At 43.8% G+C, this 15,143-nt stretch overlaps 1 protein-coding gene across 1 annotated transcript in view; it reads right to left on the bottom strand.

The window, feature by feature from the left end:
• Positions 1–15,143, bottom strand: part of AMPH (amphiphysin) — a gene marked incomplete at its 3' end in the record, with an annotated part of 180,530 nt that overhangs the window by 105,927 nt on the left and 59,460 nt on the right. The gene's annotated exons all lie outside the window — the stretch shown is intronic.

The following is a 15,143-nucleotide window of genomic DNA, read 5'->3' as shown; positions in this document are numbered from 1 at the left end:
GGAAAATCCTACTTGTGCTTGGGTTAAACAGTAGTCTGCAAATTAGGGCTTTCAAACGATTAAAAAACGTGATTGCAATTAGTTGTGCAATTAAAAAAATAAGTCACAATTAATCGCAATTTTTTTAACAGAAAGACCCCAGAAAAGGAAACTCCACAGGAATCACAGCCATGTTAATATATTTTAAATGAATCTATTCCAATTTGTAAAAACTAATGTTGCTTAAGGACCATGCAGAAAATGACACTGGCATGAATAGGAAGATACACACTTTTGAGAACCAAAGAATGTTGTCACGGAAGCACCATTATTTAAATATTTTGACCTTAACAAAGAAAATAGTGTCATAAAGCCACAAAAATAGATTAGAAAAGCTAAGCATAATCCACAATGTCCACACAGGTGTAAGATGTGTAAGAACAAAGCCTAAGGTAGCCTGTTCTGGCCAGGCATGAACTTTTAAAACAACATGTCCTACAATGAAATCCAAGCAGACTCTTATTCATTTTAATGACCATTGGATCAGGCCCTAAATACAGAAAACAGAATGCAAATTCTGTGTGCAGAATGCAAATAGTGTGATAAATCACACTAGATTCCTGACAGCTGACATAGGGAGAGTTACAAGAGAAGTACTCCAAAAACATCAAGTAGTTGCCTCCTCACTACAAAGGACAGCAGAAGAAAAGAAATCTGTATAGCACTTTGGTAAACTACACTGCAATATCTAAGTGTAAGATATCAATATTTTGGGTCTAATGAACTAAGTATTGCAGCTGTGCCGAGAAAATAGTAGAAAACATTTAACATTCACATGTGAACACCAAGATTTTTCTGTTTGACAAATTCCAGCAAAATGTCACATTTAGCTATGGTGGTTCTGAGAATGTGGTGATTTTATCAAGGCCTGATAGCTCCCCTTGCCCCAAATCCTTTCCAATAATAGTGCTTAAGGGATAAGAAAGAAGAAAAGTAAAATCTGAATTTAATGACCATTTTGCTCCAGAGAGCAAGGCTGGTCCCACTCTTCTGCTCACTAGCTGGAGCAGTGAGGGCTGGCTCACTGGCCCCCTCAGGCAAACCCCAGCTGGGGTCTGGGGCTAGGGAGCAGAGTTAAACTCACCTTCCCCTGTGTTACCTGTGACTGTGGATTACAAATCCCAGAAGCAACTAGAAGCAGGATGAGCAACCCTCTGGAAGAAGTGATAAGTAACCCTGCAGACTCCTGCTGCTGTGATTGTGAACTGCAAATCCCAGAGACCTTGGCGGCAGCAGGAAGAAGTGAACACACAGCCCAAGTTGGCTACATGCCAGAGAACCATGCTCAATTGTCCCCTAGCTTCCGACTTGAGCCACAGCAGGCATGTGGCTGCATTTCCTGAATCAAAGTGAATGTCTATTCACTTGCTTATTGGTTCAATCTTTACTGCTTAGACTAACCTGCAAAAACTAAATCAATTCAGCCTTGGGCTTTTTGATTGTCTGTATGTACTTAGCCTTTAGCACAATCTGGAGGCAGTAACTAGGGAGATAAAAGTCATTATTTTATGACTTAGGTGCTGCAAGAAAATCATTTCATCTTCTTATATACCACCCTTTAGGTACCTCCATTTGAAAGTCTGCCAAGTGCCTGGATCAGACACATCTTTTGTTGCTTTTAGCAAATGTCAGTAAGCCACTGAGGTGACTTGGTCTATCCTATTATTAGCTCTTTAGTTTTAGTGCTAGAGACCTGGGTTTTACAGTCCTCATGATCCAACCAGGAAGCCATTTTATCATATTTTATGGAATCTCATGTTCTCAGGTAAGTAATCTTAACAACCAAAACATACCTAATTAAAATGCTTATTAGGGCTGTGCAAAACAGCACCATACATTTCCACTTCTGTTTCGCTGGTTCGATGGGACAGTGTTTCATTTCAAGTTTTGTTGTTTCAAAGCACTGTTCCATTTTGTTTAGTCAAAGCTGTTTCGCTGTTTCAATGTTTCACGCATAGGCTATAATGGGGAAGCACAAAACTGCCTATAACTTTGTCATTTGGTACCTTATTTGGATGAAACTCGCAGGGATGGTAGCCCGTTCTGCCATCATGAAGCCTGCCAAGTTTCAAGGAGATAGGTGCAGGGGTTTCTGGGAAATTGCACCTCATGCTGCTGACAAGCAAAACTCATGTCACCTGTGTGTGTTAAGGCACACCAGGGTGAAAACTGCAAGCATGGTAGCCCCTGTTAAGGCCATGAAGCTTACCAGCTTTCAAGGAGATAAGTGCAGGGGTTTCTGGGAAACTGCACCTCAAACTGTTCAGAGCAAAACTTGTGTCACTTGTAAGTGTGAAGGCACAGAGAAAACTCAGTTCAAACAATGCTTTTTATGCTGTTTTTCTGTCCCTCCCCCAGAGCACTGGGATTGGAAGGGACCTCAGGGAAGGATCACAGTCACTGGCCAGCTACACATGTCAATATCAGAGCAGTCCTTCCTCCCTTCCCCCTCTTCCTCCTCCCTCTCCTTAGTTTTTCTTCAGCTGCAAGCAAGCCCAGATTGAAACTTTCAAAACATTTAGACTGCTCTCGTTTTGTTTCAAGGCTGTTTCGAAGCCTTTTGTTTCTTTTCGATTTTGCTATTTCAAGCTCGAACTGAGTCAAAACAGCGTTGAAACGAAATAGCCAGCGAAATTTCGCACAGCCCTAATGCTTATCAGAGAATTGGAAGAAAAAGTACACATTTAATAAAACAATACTGAGTAAATATTTCCTGATTTAATCTGTAAGAGTAAAGACTGAGAGCATTCAAATCTGTGAATGATTCAAATTCAGCCCCAGCGAAAGAAGGCACAGCCGCTATTGTCTTCAATAGGAAGCCTGAATTTCATCCTTTGTTTTCTACAGTCTTGCCAATTTCAGGAACACAGGGTTATCTTTGCACCATATTGTCATATTATCATTGCTTTCTGGCAGTGGCAACAGTTGATGACTACAGAATGCTTGTACATGCCTCAGTTTTCATTAATGTTTCCTCCATAGCTGCAGAAAAATCAATTTGTCATTTACCCAATGCAGAATATCTAACATTTAACAAGCCATTTAAAATGCAACACCGTGCACTTTAAATGTTTACTAAGGATATGTGGAAGACTTGGGAAAACATAACAGTAAAGCTGTTCACTGATAAATAATTGCTCATTGTCCCTTGATCTAGGACTGTCTATAATGAGCAACTCCAAGCATGCTTAAAGACTGCAGTGAGCAACTAACACAGCAACTGAATCATCATAAAGCACTGGCCTATTCTTCAAATACAAAGAACGATTGAAAAGTTAAGTGAAGAACCAATTATTTGCGAATTGCGCTCCCTATCACTAATAAACCCATTCAGAGTACACATAAGACTTTCCTGATTTTTCAGAGAGAATTACTTGCAAACTTCTGATTACTCAGTCACGTGCTTCAAGGAACACTTTCCCCACATAGTCCCCCAAGACATAAGGCTCATAGAGCCATTTTCAATGCTCCATCTTAAAAGACCATTTTAAACCAATATGAGGTTTCCAGTTCATTTTTGTCTAACTTTTAGTTAAAATGGTGATTCTCAACCAGTGTGCCGGGAAACCCCAGGATGCCCGAAGATCTGTTGAGGGGATGCTTCAGGAAGTGAGGCTGCAGATAAATGAGGTGTGAGAAGATAAGTAGATAATGGCAGGCTCATGCTTTCCCTGCTTGGCTGCTATCCCACCCCAATGCCTCACCCCTCTGCAAAGAGGTTAAGCATTGTAATAAATCAATTTCTGAAATGGGGTGCTGCTCAATTCAAAAAAGTTACTGATGGGTGCCTCAAGTCTAATGAGAAGTTCCTTTAGTCTAAAAAGGTTAAGAACCATTGAATTACACAGTCCTTCTGTTATGAAACTGTTGTGTTAAAAAGTCTGGCATCTTTGAAGGCGCTGTAAAATCCTTTTTCTACTGAATGCATATTGTTATTGTACTAAAACTGCTGATTTACCCGGCACTCCAACTTGCCACCTTATTTCCCAGCTGAATTCTTTTTTGAGAAAGAACTTGATCACTATTGCAGAATATGCTGGCTAGTGACCACCCTTCTAGAGGTGTGAGGAAATGAGTACATTGTCTCGTCTTCAAGGAAAAAATAAATTGAGCTCTACCCTCTTGAACACATTTGAACTACTCCTCCTTCACAACCCCTTCATTATTCTGAGCCTGGAATCATTATTATTATGAATTTAGGATGGAACAATCACGTGTACAACCTGGGCACTGACTGGCTATGAAGCAGATCTGCTCAAAAAAGAACCTGGGGGTTACTGTGGACAAGAAGCTGCATACAAGCCCGCAATGTGCCCTTATTACCAAGAAAGCTAACACCAGGCTGCATCAGTAGGAGTGTTGACAGCAGATCAAGGGAAGTGATTATTCCCCTCTATTCAGCACTGGCGAGGCCACATCTGGAGTACTGTGTCCAGTTTACAGAAAGGATGTAAATAAATTGTAGAGAGTCCAGCAGAGGGCAATGAAAATGGTTAGGAGGCTGGGGAATGTGATTTATGAGGAAAGTCTGACAAAACTGGGCTTATTTAGTCTAGAGAAGAGAAGACTAAGATGGGATTTAAAGCAGCCTTCAACTACCTGAAGGGCAATTTCAAACAGGATGAAGCTAGACTGGGGTTGATGTGTGCCAGAGCATAGCACATAAGGCCATTTCGCTTGGCACACCACAGCCAGCCCAAGCTCTGGGCAGCTGTCGCTGGCCACTGGCAAGGGCCAGGGCTGCTTGCAGCAGGTGGCAGGGAGGCTATAAGACCTGCTGCGAGCAGCCCAGGCTAAATGGCAAGCAGTAGCTGCCCAGAGCTTGGGCTGGATGTGACAGACAGCCACAAGCCTGCAAGTAACTGCACTGGGGTCTGGAGTCCTGGATGGGCTTGTTGCCACCTGTGCCTCGGGGACCACCACAGTGAAGAAACCAGGGCTGCGCTCCACCACAAGGGGCTGCATACCTGCAAAGCCTGACCACGTTGCGGGGGGCCGGGAAGGGGCTCAGCAGGAGGGCAAGTGGGGCACATTCCCATCCCTGTCCCACCACACCTGGCTGTGGTCAGGGTGAGCTGTGCGAGCACAGAGGCCCTTCGCAGGACAGCCCCACCGCCTCCATCCACATCTCCTCTCCCTGCAAACCTCATCCACATGATGCCTGAGGGAGCTATGCCACAGAGGGAAACATGCACCAGGCCCAAGCCACAGCCCTGGGGGTGGTGCAGGGAAGCCTTTGGCCTGCCTGTGGGACAGGGGGATGGTGCTTGCAGGCAGGGGCAGTGCCACAGGGGCAGCTGTTCTGGGAAGTCCCAGGGGGCTCCTCCTCCCATGCCCAGGCACCAGTGGACTGGGCCAAGCCACAATGCCAGCCCCAGCCCCTGCTGTCACTCTTGTTGTGCTGAGCTGGTAGCCAGGCCGCTGCTGCAGATGGCACAGACCTCAGCTGTGGCCCTTGTCCTCATCATGGCCCAGGGGGTCCCAGCAGGGTCTGCACTGCCCCTGCATGGGAGGCCAATACCTAGCCTGTAGCAGGGAAGGGGCAGCCCCCGCAGCCCAGCCCATCCTTGCTGTGCTCCCAGGGGTGCACCTGCAGCCACATCCAGGAACGAGCAGGGCTGGGGCTCTGGACTGGTGCTTCTGCTTGCAGGCTCGCAGCTGCCTGCTGCAAGCAGCCCAGGCCCCGTGGTGGGAGGCAGGGGCCTGCCCTGTGCCTGGGCTGCTTGCAGAAGGAAGCCACAAGCTTACAAGAGGCTGTACTAGGGTCCGGAGTCCCTCTGGCAGTGGATGAAAGTAGGCCTCAGGGAGCACGGTGGGGAAGGGGCCAGGGCTGCGCTGCCACAACAACAATCAGGCCAGCAACCTGGACTTCGAAGTTATTGGCAACTCCCCCTCATGTCCACCCTTCATACGCCAATATCTTCAAAGTCCAGGTTGCTGGGCTTTCTGGCACTTGGCCCAAATATTACGAAAAACTTCCTCACCAAGAGGGTAGTAAAACACTGGAACAGGTTACTCAGAGAGGGTGGTGGAACCTCCATCCTTAGAGGTTTTTAAGACCTGGGTAGACAAAGCCTTGGCTCAGATGGTCCTGCTTTGGGCACTGGTTGGACTAGATGACCTCCTTAGGTCCCTTCCAACCCTCATTTTCTATGATTCTATGAATGCCCATGTCCCTCTTGCTGTCTCTGTTCATGGCTACTCCCATCCTAAGCTTCTCCACTTCCCTCTCCATTACCCCTTATTCTCCGGAGACATTTACAGCTCCACTGTCTTGCTTTCTCTTAGGTTTCTTTTTTTTTTTTGTTATCCCTTTACCTTCCTGCTTCTTCCACCAAAAACAATTAAAAGCAGTAGAGGAAAAGGACACTTTTGGACCCTCTGTATAATTTCCAGAACAAATACTGGGCTCCCCCTAGATGAAGGGCTTAAAACACTGTCAGTGCTATTAAAAGAGAAGTTAGACCTCAGCAGTCTTCTACAGATTTCCCTCGCTTTATGCGGGTTCTTTATGTGCAAATTGACTCTTATGCAATAAACCTTTTATACCAAAAATTCATTATATGCAATAAAAATTCACTCATAAATGACTGGTGTGGTGGAAGCCCGCAGTCAGCTGCTTTGTGCGGTGCATTGTGAGAGAGAACCGCACCAAAATATTGTCTTCCACGTGGATGTGTGGTCCTCACTTATTGTCTGCGACATGTGGTTCTGTAGTTGCCATCCCCATTATGATAGTGCCCTGTGCTTGTGTATACTGTCTGCTGTTGGTGAGTACCAAAATTGCCTTATAAAATTGGTAGAAATGGGCCTGGGGGTCAGTACAGTCAAGGTCTTGGAACGTATCCCTGTTTGTTAAAGTGGGTTCCCTTTAGACGAATTCGAGTTATGCGCCATTTTCCAGGCACGCACGTACAGCATAAAGGAAGGGAAACCTATAACTGCCTTTCAACTGGGTTGTATGTGTGTACGTATGTCTGGGAAGTTCCAACATGAAAGGCTCTGTACAAATGTAAAATATTCCACTTACTATTGCAGGAAGCATGAAGATTTCCTTTTCTAGTGGCTGCCTTTCCTCCATTAATTTTATGTCAGTATTTGCTTGCCAGTGCTTTGGGTACCACATAGGGCCATGATGCATGAAAACAGTTGGTTAACAAATAAGATCCACAGAAGCAGAAAATACTATCATATGGAAAGATTATATTAATCAAAACAAAAGAGATAGGGAAATGTGTTCTTTCTAAAGAGTCTAAATATAAAATGTGCAATTTATACCATGAAAAATGATGATGATAATCTTTTAAAGTAATTACAGAACAGACATACAGATCATCCCACAAATGAAACAAAGCCACTGACAAGCTACCCCAAATAAATTTTATGATGATCAAAAAATGTGTGCTTTGTAGAGTCGTGACTGGTATAAGAAATAATCAACACCATTTCCTGGGGGAGAGCAGAGCAGGATGGATCTTGAATACCTGAAAAGTCACTTGAGCCTAATTAACATCTAAAGGAAAAATCATATGTACCTGTCCATAGTTTGAAATATTTGTTTGAGTGATTTAGGAAAACATTTTAATTAAATATGCTTTTAAAAGCAGTAGTAATTTGTTTGAAGTCAGCAGGCACTTAACACATAGTAAAGAGATGGATGGCAAGCAAGGGTTACCATTTGACCCTCTGCAGGGCACCCTTACAAAAATTAAACTGGATTATACAAGATAGCATCCATTTCCTAACATGACTGCAAGAAATCCATCAACAAATCTAGCTACCCTGCTCAGTTGGAATTCAAGGAACATAGGAAAGGGAAAGCATCCGGGACCTGGATATAAACAGCAGCAGTGTGTTGCTTTCTATACAACTGCTTTTTTTTCTGATGGACTTCCGTCAGGTCCTTTTTACAATATTTAAAATAATGCACCTTCATGCCTGTAACACCTCATCAAATAACTCCACGTGACTTGTGAATGTATGCAGAGGGGTGCTTATCTTTATCAAAAGTTAAAGAGTGTAACTGAAAACTGCTAATGGCTTCAAAGTGTATCAGTTTACTGTGCAAAATAAAATGAGGAACGCATTCTTCAAATAGAGTATCTAACTCATGCTGCCCAGTCCGCTGTGTTTTATGTACCTATGTAAGGCAGAGCAGAACAGCTGGCGGGTGCGTCTACATGTGCAATTAATGCACCTGAATTCTCTGCGCGAAAAAGTCAGGATCATTAATGTGCTCCTAGGTACCTCTACACATGCACCCCTGTCAGGAGTAAATTGCGCCTGACAGGAGCAACCCAGTCCAGGGCTTCTCCTGTCCTGCTCTATCCCCCTGCAGCAGTCAAGGAGCTGCAGCAGTTGGGATGAACCCCATGTGGCAGGCAGACAGCTGCCTCTGCAGCTGGCACAGCTCCCCCTGCATCAAAGCTTAGCTAGGCAGCAGTGGGACCCCTGCTCCCCGTCAGCATCTACACATGCACTACAGTGCATTAGCTAGTGCACCGTTTATCTACTACCTGTATGCATTGGTACTAGCAAACAGTGCATTAGATTAATTTTATGTGCAGTAAGCCCCATGCGTGTATACACAGTAACACCTTACTGTGCACTAGATTAGTTTAATGCACAGTAATTCCCATGCATATGTGGACAGTGATGCTTTACTGCACATTAAATTAGTCTAATGTATAGTAAAGCATCTCGTGTAGGCACGCCCACTGACCATCTAAAGGGGAGATGCTGCAGTACACAGCAGAGTATTCATACAGGGGTGTGACTGGGAGGAGATAATGGAAGACCGATAAAGCTCTATAATCAATTAATTAATTAATTAATTAAACTATGGATGAAAGAGGAGTGGAGAACGGAAGAGAGATATAAACAGGAAAGAACCCTCTCAGTCTACTGGGAAAAAAGGGATAAGATTGAAAGGAAAGTACCAGAATTAGAAAATTAGCTGAGGTTTTTATGGCCTCCATTACCACAGGATCAAAGTTCAGTATTCCAACTCTGAGACTAGCCACACAATCATGGGACAATCCTCTCTTTAAGAGAGGAAAAAGAAAGATTCTGGCCTCTTCCACATTCCAAGTGTAGTTCTTAGAAAGAGAGAGCTGAAGAAAAGAGAAAAAAAAGAGAGAAAGGAGGGGTGGCCAGAAGCATCTCAAAGAACTGGACGAGCCATCTGTTCATCCTTTGAATACAAAGAGATGATTGCATCCTTTTTTTGATCAAACAAGAGCTGAGTGAATAAGAGCATGCTGTAGCATCCCAAATTTAACTTCCTGATCAAACAGCAGTAGCATAACCAACTACATTTCTATGCTTATTATTGCCCCCCAAATACATCTTCTGAATTAATGAAAATCCAAAACAAATTATTTTGCTCCCATGTGGCTCTTGCTCAGTTGGCTGTGATGTGACTTGAATTCCTTCCTATTAGTGGCAGTACCTTCTCTGCCCTGTGTTGGCTGGCTGCTTACTTCAGTCCTTTCTCTTACACTTCTACACATAGCATATGTCTACAATGCCCCAGTATGGCCTCAGGGGGGGCACATATGGATGTGCACATGTGCAAACCTTATGTACTGCACATGCAGGTGTTTGCTGCACTGCTAATTTGCAGCACAGTGGGGGGTTTTTTGACAATGGGAGATTCTGGTATCAAAAAAAAGTGTTGGCCCCAGTTTCCCCTACCCTATCCGGAGCATATTTTCCCACGCTAACCCCATGTGCAGGACATGCACTAGGGCAAAAAGCAGTGGCATGAATTTGTGCCACTGCCTTTTCCTGCGGCAACTGCATGCCTCTGCTTGTGGGGACGCAGCTAGGGAGTATTGTACTGAGACAATACTGGGTGTACTGCATCTGCTCCATACATGCTACCTTCAGAGCTGGAAAGGGTAGGGATCTGTGCAGCACTATTTGAAGCAGTAAACTCTGCAGAAAGACAGTCAATTGGCACGTGCTCAATGCTGCATTAAAGGGACTTCATTACTTCAGGTTCAGGAGGTCCCACACAGATCTAGTGCAACAGGTCTCAGTATAGCACTCCCTGGACCCCCTAGGTCTGGGACAGACATTGCATAAACTGGTTTGACCCAAATCAGGCAAGTTTGACACTACATTCAACCAGGTTTATCTTAAACCAGTTTCAGCCATTTTAACCTCATTTATGTGCAGTGAATTTATGCTCTGTTACAGGTTCAAACCAGTTTCTGATCACTTAAACCGGTTTGTGTGTAATGTCTGTCCCTAGCCCTCGTGGGGCACTACAGATAGTCTCTTCACCTCATCTTTACTCTATACCTGCCTTCTTATACCTTTTACTTCCCCCCTCAACTTCCCTTTCCATTTAGTGAATTTCCTCCAGATTAACCCATTTAAAAAAAAATAATGGAATTAGCATGCTGGTCAGTGCTATCACATCGTTCATTACACTTACAGGGTAAAACCCTTCCCCCAACTTGTGCTCCTCATCTATTTAGACTGTAAGCTCTTCAGGTCAATTGACTCCTCTGTATCTGCACCATTCCTAACACAATGGAGCCTCATTTGTCACTGGTCTTTACTTATTAACATAAAAACAATTAAAAATAGCATACTTTCTGGTGTTTGGATCAGTTGAGTACAGCAGCTACTTCCTTTGCCCCAAATTCTGTTTCCAACACCAAGAAGAACAGAAACTAAACTAAATACAGCTACACAGAATGGTTTCAGCAGCATACTTCCAGTGCTTTCTGAGGAAGCGTTTGTGAAAGTCACCACTGCTAGAACATCAAATATAAGAATATTAGGAAAAGAATAGGGTGTTTGGCTTAGAGTAAGGTTTAGAATCTGGTTTATGTAGAATTTACAAGCTCATGTTTTTTATGGGATGATAACTAATCATTTCAAGTGAATAATTAACACTAACACAAAAATTGTTGTAAATGGTTGAGAGCCATAAGGAAGGAATAAACAGACTGAAAAAGTGTCTTCTCTACAACAATTAACTTAATACAATTTATCCTACTGAGGTTTCCAGTAGCTACACCTGACACCCAATACGTTATCTCTAAATTAACCAAGTCTCCCCTGTGCCAAGAACAGAGATATCAATTGTAAAATTTTAATTTATCTGTGCCTGGCATAATTTAGTTTCTTAATTAGCTACTGAAATTCTATTTGGAAGAAGACAACACAGTCATTTTCAGATTTTTCTCTCTGGATTACAAACTTCAACATATTGAACATAAGTTGTTTCTTTATCGCAGTGTGGAGAAAAATAGTGTGTTTCACATGCTGTCCTTTTTAAAAGTAAAAGTCACAACCAAAATGTATATTAATTATGAGGGACCTTGAATTTAAAATTTCACTGTTTTTCCTCCCTATCACTATTGAGAGATAACATGTATTTTTGCACTTTTTATTTATTTTCTGCAGTTCAGATTATGTTTTCAGCAAATCAAACAATCTATAAATAAAGTATTCTTAAATCTAAATAATGGAGTTCTTATGCATAGCACTGGGTTAAATCTCTAGTGTGACAATCAAATCAAATGACATAATTCCCCATATCTTTTGTTACATTCATCAGACTGATCCAATTTAGGCCCAAGATACCATGGGTTCAGGTATATACTAAAGGGAAGGAAACTGAATACATGATTCTCATTAGAATTATAGAAAGTTGACAGATGATATTCAATAAACCATGTGAAACTTCAGGATATGAATTTGGGAGGCTTTGGATGGTATTAATGTTATTTAGTTGCTGGACAAGGTAAAATATGCACTTGGAGAGAGAGCTGAGCAAACAATTTCAGAAAGAACAACATTTCTACAAAGAAAAATGACAAAAAAACATTTGGTGAAACCATTTTCAGATTTTCCCCCTTCCCAACTTTTTATTTATTAGCACTGCCTGAAAATGACTTTTTCATTTGCTGAGACAGGTTTTATGTAAAGTTCTTTGTAAGCATGCAGGGGACAGTACAAGGTTTAATTTTATTAAATTACAAGTCTGTGTTCTTGTGCCCACATATTTCCACATTAGCTCTCCGTTTACAAACGTGAACATGAATTTTCATGGCTTAATGGTTTGCCTTGTAATTTAATGCATCAATACAACCTGGCAAAAAAGATATCTTCATCAGCGATCTTGATGTTGGGGTGGAAAGCAACCTGTTTAAATTCGCTGATGACACCAAAATTTGGGGGGAGGTGAGCACGCTAGCAGGGAGAGAGAGATTGCAGAAGGATCTGGATAGGTTACAGGGGTGGGCAAACAGGAACAGGATGTGTTTCAATATGGACAAGTACAGGGTGCTGCACTTGGGTAGTAGGAACCAGCAGCACACTTATACGATGGGGAACTCCCTACTTGAGAGCACGGAGGCGGAAAGGGATCTTGGTGTCATCATTGACTCCAAGATGAACATGGGCCGACAATGCGAGGTCATGGTTGGCAGGGCTAACAGGACCTTGTCGTGCATCCACAGGTGCATCTCGAGTAGAGCCAGGGAGGTGATCCTCCCCCTCTATGCGACGCTGGTCAGGCCGCAGCTGGAGTATTGTGTCCAGTTCTGTGCGCCCCATTTCAGGAGGGATGTGGACAACATGGAGAGGGTCCAGAGGAGGGCCACCCGCATGATCCGGGGACAACAGGGCAGATCCTACAGTAAGAGACTGCGGGACCTGAACCTATTCAGCCTCCACAAGAGAAGGCTGAGGGGGGACCTGGTGACCATCTATAAACTCACTAGGGGGAACCAGAAGGGTTTGGGGGAGACGCTGTTTCCCCTAGCCCCCGCTGGCATAACAAGGAGTAATGGGCACAAGTTGATGGAGAGGAGGTACAGATTGGACATCCGAAAAAACTACTTCACAGTTAGGGCGGCTAGGAGCTGGAACCAACTTCCAAGGGTGGTGGTGCTGGCCCCTACCCTGGGGATCTTTAAGAAGAGGCTGGATACCTACCTGGCTGGACTCATTTGAGTCCCGTTTTTGTTTTTAGGGTTTGTTTTTTGTTGTTTTTGTTCTCCCGCCCTGGCGGGGGGGCGGGCTAGAAGATCTATTTGGTCCCTTCCGACCCTGAAACTATGAAACTATGATATCCTGCCTTATTTACATCCTCCAATCTGGAACCAGCATTTTAAAAGACATCCCAGCTTTTCTAGAAAAGTATTTGCTGGTGCTATTAGGAACGAAGGACTCCTATGTTTGCAATCATAGAATCATAGAAGTAGGGTCAGAGGGGACCTTGTAGATCTTCACGTCCGACCCCCTGCCTGGGCAGGAAGAAAACTGGGCTCAAATGACCCCAGCCAGGTGGCCATCAAGCTGCTTCTTAAAGACCCCCAGGGTAGAAGCCAGCACCACTTCCCTTGGACGTTGGTTCCAGATCCTAGCCACCCTAACTGTGAAGTAGTTCCTATGGATGTCTAATCTAAACCTACTCTCCAACAACTTGTGGCCGTTATTCCTTGTTATCCCGGGGGGCGCTAGGGGAAACAAGGTCTCCCCCAAACCCTTCTGGTCTCCCCTAGTGAGTTTATAGACGGTCACAAGGTCCCCCCTCAGCCTTCTCTTGTGAGACAGTCACCAGGTCCCCCCTCAGCCTTCTCAATGCATAGAAGGGGTGTGGACAGTACTAATTCTTTTCACCATCCTTTGCCTGTAGGTGATGGATACAATCCAACAAACAGTTTTGCTATGGAGATGTAAGCAGAGCCATCCCTAGAGTACGGCGAACTGGAACAACTGCCCCGGGCCCTGCGCTTTGCGGAGCCAGGCAGAGCAGCCGCGTCCCCTTCCGCAGGACCCACCTGGAGCTGGGGGCTCAGCACCGCGCCGCAGAAGAAGCACGGAGGACCCCCCACCCACTTTGCAGGGGTACCATGGCCCCGTGCAGTGTTAAGGGGGCCCCGCACAGGCTGATTTGCCCTGGGCCCTGCACCCCCCTAGGGTCAGCTCTGGATGCAAGCATTCATTCCTGGCATCCCAGCTACATAATGGATGCTGGGGTATTGTGAAAGTGAAGGCAAGAATTTACTTCATGGTTTAGTGGCCTTGTCAGAGAATCTTCTAGTACCTAATATTTAGTCCCATGACAGATCAGGAATGCAGCCTTGATTTCTGAGATAGCAGAACACCACTGGGTTTAGCAGTACAGGATGCACTTTCCAAAAGAACTATACTTTGATGCTCACTTCACCTCTCATCTGAGATAACTAACTGTGCATTTACGTCACTCGCTCTGTAGCTATGGTTTACCTGATATAACAGTATCAGATACTGGGCTCTCTTTTAACTTTACAAAGATACCAAACTTCCCCCTTCCCTCCTAACACCCCACCAGAGTAATTTTATGGCTATGAATACGCAGCCATTGGCAGTACCATGTAAAGGTACTAGCTTGACTACTAGAAGCAGTTCGGGTATGGTAGCACAATGTTCTACCTGAGCTAATTAGAACAAATTAACTAAGAAGCAGGATATACTAGCCTTTGAGAAGTGTTCACACTAACACAGCTAGACTGCTTCCAATATGTAAGCTAGAAATACAGCACTAGTTTGGCTGTTTCTACACAGACATTCCCTCTTGTGATTTATCATCTTTCTACCCTATGGTTACCTGCAAATAGGGTGGTAATTCAATGCAGCCCTTCTAGGTATCCTGGGGAAATGCTCTCTCTAGTTAAAATAAGATGAAGCACACTCCTACTTTGTGGATTTAACAACCTATAAGTCTTTGATAGCACATGCAGTGACTTTTTTTTTTTTTACATCTTTTTCAAAAGCATGAGATTCATTTTGAATTTATGATGAGACTCTGTGGAGGCATATCTCAGAACAGTCCACAAGCACCTTGAGAGACAGTGTCCATAAAGCTGTAATTAAAGAAGAATACTTGCATTATACAAGGGAATAGTGTTCGTATTAATCAATTATTTCTGAGAAAGGAAAATCACCATAATTCACTTTCAGTCCTAATTATTAGGACATTATTAAAAGTCAAATGGAACCTTGAGGAAACACTAAAAGAAATCTGAAACAGCTCTGTGAATATATATTTCTTGTATTTCTGCTTCCCTCATTAATTCCTACTAAAGGATGTGTGC

The sequence above is a fragment of the Alligator sinensis genome, unplaced genomic scaffold, assembly GCF_000455745.1.
Source record: "Alligator sinensis unplaced genomic scaffold, ASM45574v1 scaffold254_1, whole genome shotgun sequence".
Classification (NCBI taxonomy): Eukaryota; Metazoa; Chordata; order Crocodylia; family Alligatoridae; genus Alligator; species Alligator sinensis.
The sequence above is the reverse complement of the archived record's forward strand: the minus strand, read 5'-3'. Positions and strand labels throughout refer to the sequence as shown.